We start from the raw sequence: 6564 nt of genomic DNA, 5'->3' as shown, positions 1-6564 counted from the left end.
TTTTTTTTTTTTTTTTTTTTTTTTTTTTGCAGTTGGTTTTGTTATTGGACTTCAATCTTAAAACTTGGCTGACTTGAAGTGAATGACTGTGGTCACCAGACTGTCTGGTAAAGCTGTTGTTTGTTGTTAAATACTGCCAACAACTATTTAAAGAAAATAAAATGAAAATCGTAAAAAAAATAAAAATAAATAAATAAATAAAAGAACGAGCAACGAACACCGTGTAGGTTTCATTGATAACTGAAAATACAAGTTACTGCTGTTTACCTATCACATATATGTATGTATATGTGTGTGTGTGTACGTATATATTCCGTCTTGAGTTCACATTTATTCACTATAAACTATAAACTAAAAAAAAAAAGATGCACCTTAAGGCGCGTGGTTGTTATTTGACTTCGCTTGGATTTAAATTCACGAGTGGGTGGCCCTTTTCTCTCTCCTTTTTTTCATTTTTATTAATATTCACACTATTTAATATTGGGATAGTAATACTATTATACACACAGTGTAGTTGTTGTATGTGATAGGCGTTTATCACGTCATATCTATAAAAAAAAATATATATATATATATATGTTTTTTAAAAATTTGTTTTTGTTGTTTTATATTTAAAAATTGTTGTATTTATAACTGTTTAATATTATAAGTTTCGTACAGTTCTGGCTCTTTTTTTTTTTTTTTTTTTTTTGGCTTATCGATGAAAGGTTTCTAACCATTTCTTGTTCGATATACACCGAAAAGCTATAATAGTAGAAGCAGTAGAAGTTTATATCATACATATATGTATATAGTGTTGTGCTTATTTGTCTTAATAGATTTAAAGTGGGTTGTTTCAAGAGTTGTGTTACAACTACCACAGGAAGTTAATTGTATGAATTATTGTGTTTTTTTATTTTTTTCTTTATTTATTTAATTATTTTCGTGTTGTATTTGTTTCTACATAAACGAACGTAACGATGGACTTTGAAAGTTTAAATGATTTTAAAGGGATGATCGATCGATCTCATGTCGGATCTATTTAGTTGCCAAACGATGCTCGTACTAAACGTTATATTTATTAATTGAGACGCATAAGGATAAAATCGATGTGCGTCTTGATCAAAATTTTCACAAATTAATACGATATATGTATGCCTTCGTAAGGTCAGTTCTTTCTGCACATAAGCGTAAAATTTTTACCTCTCGGAAATTATATAAACGGAATTAATCACCGATAATAGTAGACGTTCCTAATCTCGACGAGAGCTCTGCACTACAATAACTTCTACAACTATTACGATTAATACTTTTAGGCTGAGTAAAAAGTTCATGGCGTTTTTTTTCACTACTATCGCTTTAGAGGTGCATAACTATGGCAACACGAACCCTATTAACTCGCCTACTCATTACTATTTTTATTATTATCATCATTAGTTTTTTTTTTTTGCAATATTTTTTATTATATATATTTAAGCAGCCTTCGCCTAATGCGATTTGAAAATAATTTCTTATCCCATCTATTTAATCAAATGACCTTAAAATGCAATTGATTCCAATGTATTTACATTTTAAAGCAAAACAAACAAATTTCATGCAAGCGAATCATTTGATTTCATTATTGAGTTTAACCGCAACATTCAAATGACTTGATATTGATCGCTTGGGAATGTGGCAGATGCGAATATCAAGACACAGACAAGCAGACAATCATTCATTCATTACTTACTTAACTTAGAGGCAAATACCATACATAGGAAAGACAAATCGAAAAATTAAAAAAAGAAGAAGAAGAAGAAGAAGAAAAAGAAAAAAGCGTACAATGTTTTAATTACGATGACAGTGTGTTTACTTTTTGTGTATTAAAACAATAAAAACAACTTAAAGAAACAAAATATACAATAAATGAGTAATGAAAACTCATTTCATTTTTTTTTTTTTTTTTTCGGCTAAACCGGTGGCCGCCATATGTTGCTTGCAATGGAAAACCGTTTAGGTACTGTTAAGAATAAATAAGTTCGAAGATTCACTTTAGAAAGACAGGAACAAATAAATAAATAAAACGGAAGAAAATTTTCAAATGCACGGAAAATATGAAAAGTTGTTGTAAATTTTAATTTGACAAAATGTCTTGTCGTTCTTTGTTGTTAAGTAATTCGTAAAGTAAAGTTACTGTTTTTGCTTATTGTCGTTGTTGTCTCTACTTTTGAGGTTGACATAGAGAACATTTGCCTCGATTTCTGAAATGCGCGTATGTGCGCGATGCGGTTACCATATGACGACAAATATTTTTATAACTTTATTTTCGATGAAGTGAACACACACTGATGGTGGACTGATTGACTGACTGACTGACTGGTTATATGTTATAACATGACTAATGTCTATGCTTCTTTAGCGCGCACCCTTGATTGGTTCAACTAGATATATATGTACACATGAACACACATAAACACACATATATGTATATATATATCTATAGATACATGTATGTATGTATGTATATCTATAGATAAATGTATTTGTCGCTTTCCTCTTTCCATTATTAATCATTTATTTTCATTATTATTTGACAGCAATCGATGCCGTTTACGGCTAATAACTCTTCGTTATTATTATTTCAGTAATATTTCAAGGTTGGAAAATTAATTCTTGCTTTTATACTATCATGTTGTTAATATTAATTTTTTTTTTTTTTTTTGCATATATTTACCTACAGCTTTCGTATATGTAAGTCAGATATATTTGTAGTATTTTTCCGTATTTGTTTAGATCCGTCAGTTCGTTGACTATCATCACAGATAATGAAAATTGATTTTTGAACAAAATTAGTTTTAAATCTTAAAGAAGTCAATTTTTTTACTTCTTGTGGCATTTATTATACTTTCGCCGTTTATTTGTTTTAATTGCAATCGACGCACAGTATTCGTAGCACGAGACAAAGTAGCACAAAGTAAAACTTTAGCTGCGTTCAGTCCTTTGGACGTAAATAAATTGAATTTCTTTATAATTGTCCTCCTAACGCTGCGATAAGCGATTCAACGCTTAACTTTTACCAAAAATCTTAACTATAGGGCGAAATGCCGGCATTGATCCGCAAAAAGACTTAAACGCGGCGATATTCAAAAAAAAAAAGAAGAAAAACGCAGCCGAGCATTTCCCCGAATCCATTGTCGTATACCAAACGCATTATATGGAAGAATGAGATTAAATTTTATCTTCAACTTTTTGATTTAGATCATGACACTGGCTCTCACTCACACTCGAGTGAGTTCAAATCGTTAAAGCTGATACGATGGCTCTCGCATTATAGAACAGTTTTTTATTTCATATAACTTTTATGGCGGATTGTTTAGGGAGTTGCCAGGAGATATTTAAGAGAAATGTATTCATCTCAATAGCTACAGCTATTGCAAACTTTACAATATCAAAATTTATTGTATCAAGACTGCGACCGAAGTTTTTTGTTGCCTGGTCGATCTTCAGCGATTCGATCGATCGCATCGATCGACGGATCCGATATATAAACTTATATATAAGCTATTCCACTAAGATGTCACTATATAAAATGTATTAATTACAACAAACTTCCGCGGAGAAAACCTAAAAACCTAACGGAGGGCCTGAGCGCAAGACTGACAGATGAAATCCATGCTATTGCTGCGGAGCAATGATTAAGTTACTTTCCTCCAGCTCGTATAGCAAAGTGGATGCATTCTTATATCTTTGATAATTAATGAATAGTTTTGCATTATTTTTCTTCTTCTTATTTACTTTCAATTTTTGCTTTAATTATCAATGTATCTGCGGTTAAAAAGTAATATTTAATAATGAAAGCAACAAAAAAGCAAAATTGTAACCGCATATAAAGAAAATTTACCGCCTCTAGTAGCGGATTTATATTCATTTTTTTACGCACACATAAGCACGTAACACCGTTATCGTAAATTCCTCTTTTGTAATCTGAGATTTGTGCCACACACACACACACACACACAATAATTAATTACGAGCAAACAAAAAGCCTTGAATATCTGTTAAATTGCACTTAAATGCTTGCACTTCTTCTGCAATATATGACTTTTTCTGAAGGCCTGCTTGCACGTATCTTGTATCAAAGAACGACTTCGTGGCATTTGTCCTAGTAAATGACTTTACAGCCGCATGGCTTTTGTAATGCTAATCGTACACACGTATGTGAACACTTGCATTTTCCAGTGAAAATTCTGAAAATATTCGCAAACGAAATTTCGCGAACGTTGGCAAAATTCGTATTGAAGCCGCGTAAGCTTATACTATCTCTTGGATGGAATTGAAAGCGATTCGCGGATCGTGATTTACGCAATTAATTCTGCATGCTATTGTTAACGAGTAAACATTGATCAATCTCTCAATAGACATTTCATAACTCCGCGAAAGTTCGAAAAATTTGGCTGAGAAATTCTGATATAAGGACCGCAAAGTCTGCAGCTTACACCGTCCGAATGATTTTTTTTTTTTTTTCGGTCTCTGCAGAACTGTGTTAATGGCATATAGCTGACTTCAAAAACAAGCCCCTGGAAATTTTCTTCCTTCAGTTTTTCGCGCCGTGATACGGAGAAATCTACATGACATAATGGTTTCAAGAATGATCTGCAAGCAGCTGTGATTCAACACCAGCTACTATTTATTCGTTAAAAAGTAATACCGAACGCCTTATTCTCAAAGTCAAGTTAAGTCAAACTTAGCGCACCAAGTGCTCGAAATTTTCAATTCGTATCGAATATACCTAAAAAAAAAAAAAAAATGGAGAAAATTTTTGGTGTTTTTGGCTCGCGTCACTTAAAAATGCTATGCAAACGCTATAAAATTTTCTCACTTATTTACTAATACATATGCATGTACTAGGAAGGAGGGCAACGCAAGCAAATTCAAGCAATTACCAAATGCAGCGGAACGGTAATTACAATACTTCTAAAAAGAGGGGGAAAACAAAACAGTGGAGGATGGCATAACTGGCGACTATCGAGTCAATAATGATGAAAATGATTTTATTAATTAAGTTGTTTTTGCTATAAAATTCAATGCTGTCACCTCTGAGATGAGCGACTTCTAATACATCTTCAACTATATGCTAATATGGCTGATTGTTTGCTTTAACCAGCAACGAATGTAATCTGTGAATGATTTCATCGTTGAATAATACACTCAAAAAAACTACTACTGTCTAAAAAAAAAAAAAAGAAGAAATATGTGAAAATCAAAATTCAAATCTTTTGTTCTCGTTTACCGTTATCGTTTAAAAAACTTTTGTTTATAAGTAAAAGGGGAAAAATATCAATTAAATGGACGAATAAAAAGGACAAACGTCACCCAATAAACGATAACACACATAATAAAGAAAATTTAAAATTCTTTACAAACAGTACGAAATTTATTGTTTCGTAAGGAGCTAAAGTGATGTTGTTATACGATGACCATAAAAGTAAAAAGATCGTTAAAATAAAAACAAAAACACAAAAACACAAAAAACGAAATCATGTTTACAGAAAACGACAACCGCAACCAAAATGGATGAACACAATATTTTTTCTTTCGCTTTTTTTTTTTTTCTTGTTTTTTTCTTTCTGTTATGGTTACCGTTTTCCTTTTTCCTTCTTTTTGGCTTTTGTTTGCAGACGCACAAGTGATTAAAGCTGAACAGCGGAGATATTACGGAATATTGAATAGTGGCTTAATGTGTTGAACCGGTAGGCAGAAGCAGCAGCAGACATTAAAGACATATTTGGAAGTTTATCATAATTTATGGCAATGAGGCAGAACAAACAGACGCTTGTAACTACTACTAGAGGGAAAAAGAATTCAATTTCACTGACTTATAAGTAAAGGAATGGATGGATGGATGGTTAACTGGATAAATGAGTCAAAGAGCGGCCAATACCAGAAAAAGAGGTTAAACGAACGGTAACGAGATGACAAACAAAGACATTAAACATATAAAAAAAAAATCAAAGTGCTTAGAAAATATATGTCTTCTTCTTTGCAGTCAACAGTCAGCAGACATAACAATAAACTTTTCAATTAAAGTACGTATTTTGTCTGTCTGTCTGCCTATCTATCTGCTTAGTTATTATGATAAAAGTATGCAACCTCTTAAGTCTTATATATGTATATAGGACGTCTCATATTGAACGGAAAAATCTGCTAAGTCCACTCCAATAAATCGACTACTGCTACATGTTGCCTGTTATATGTACCGTTGCTGGTACGCAATAAAAGTCATTTATACCTTACCCCATTTTTTTTTTTTTTTTTTTTTAATATTAAGTGTAAGGATCTAAAAATTAATTGCTACGATAATTTAATTTATGCGATGTAATGCTTGAGACGAAAGGATACGAATTGAGATTACTGATGCAAAAGTCTTACTGAACAAATGTAATGCGAGGGAATCCACTATCGTGATGAAATATCAATATGCGTCTGTCCATAATTTTTGGAAATAGTTTTAAACAAACGATGGGGAAAACGCCGAATAAGGCTCCTTGGTAGAAAGCTGATCTAGCAGAAAGAGTTCATAACTGGGGGGGGGGGGGGGGGGGGGGG

The 6564-nt window shown here is 32.2% G+C and overlaps 1 protein-coding gene across 1 annotated transcript in view; it reads left to right on the top strand.

The window, feature by feature from the left end:
• LOC119632344 overlaps nucleotides 1–6564 on the top strand; it is a 41089-nt gene that overhangs the window by 5771 nt on the left and 28754 nt on the right. The window contains exons 2-3 of the mRNA XM_038025196.1: nucleotides 33–223; nucleotides 5637–5922. The gene's annotated coding sequence lies outside the window, so the exon portion shown is untranslated. The remainder of the gene's footprint in view (nucleotides 1–32; nucleotides 224–5636; nucleotides 5923–6564) is intronic.

The sequence above is a fragment of the Glossina fuscipes genome, unplaced genomic scaffold (genome assembly GCF_014805625.2).
Source record: "Glossina fuscipes isolate IAEA_lab_2018 unplaced genomic scaffold, Yale_Gfus_2 1, whole genome shotgun sequence".
NCBI lineage: Eukaryota > Metazoa > Arthropoda > Insecta > Diptera > Glossinidae > Glossina > Glossina fuscipes.
This window is presented reverse-complemented; position numbering and strand designations above follow the sequence as displayed.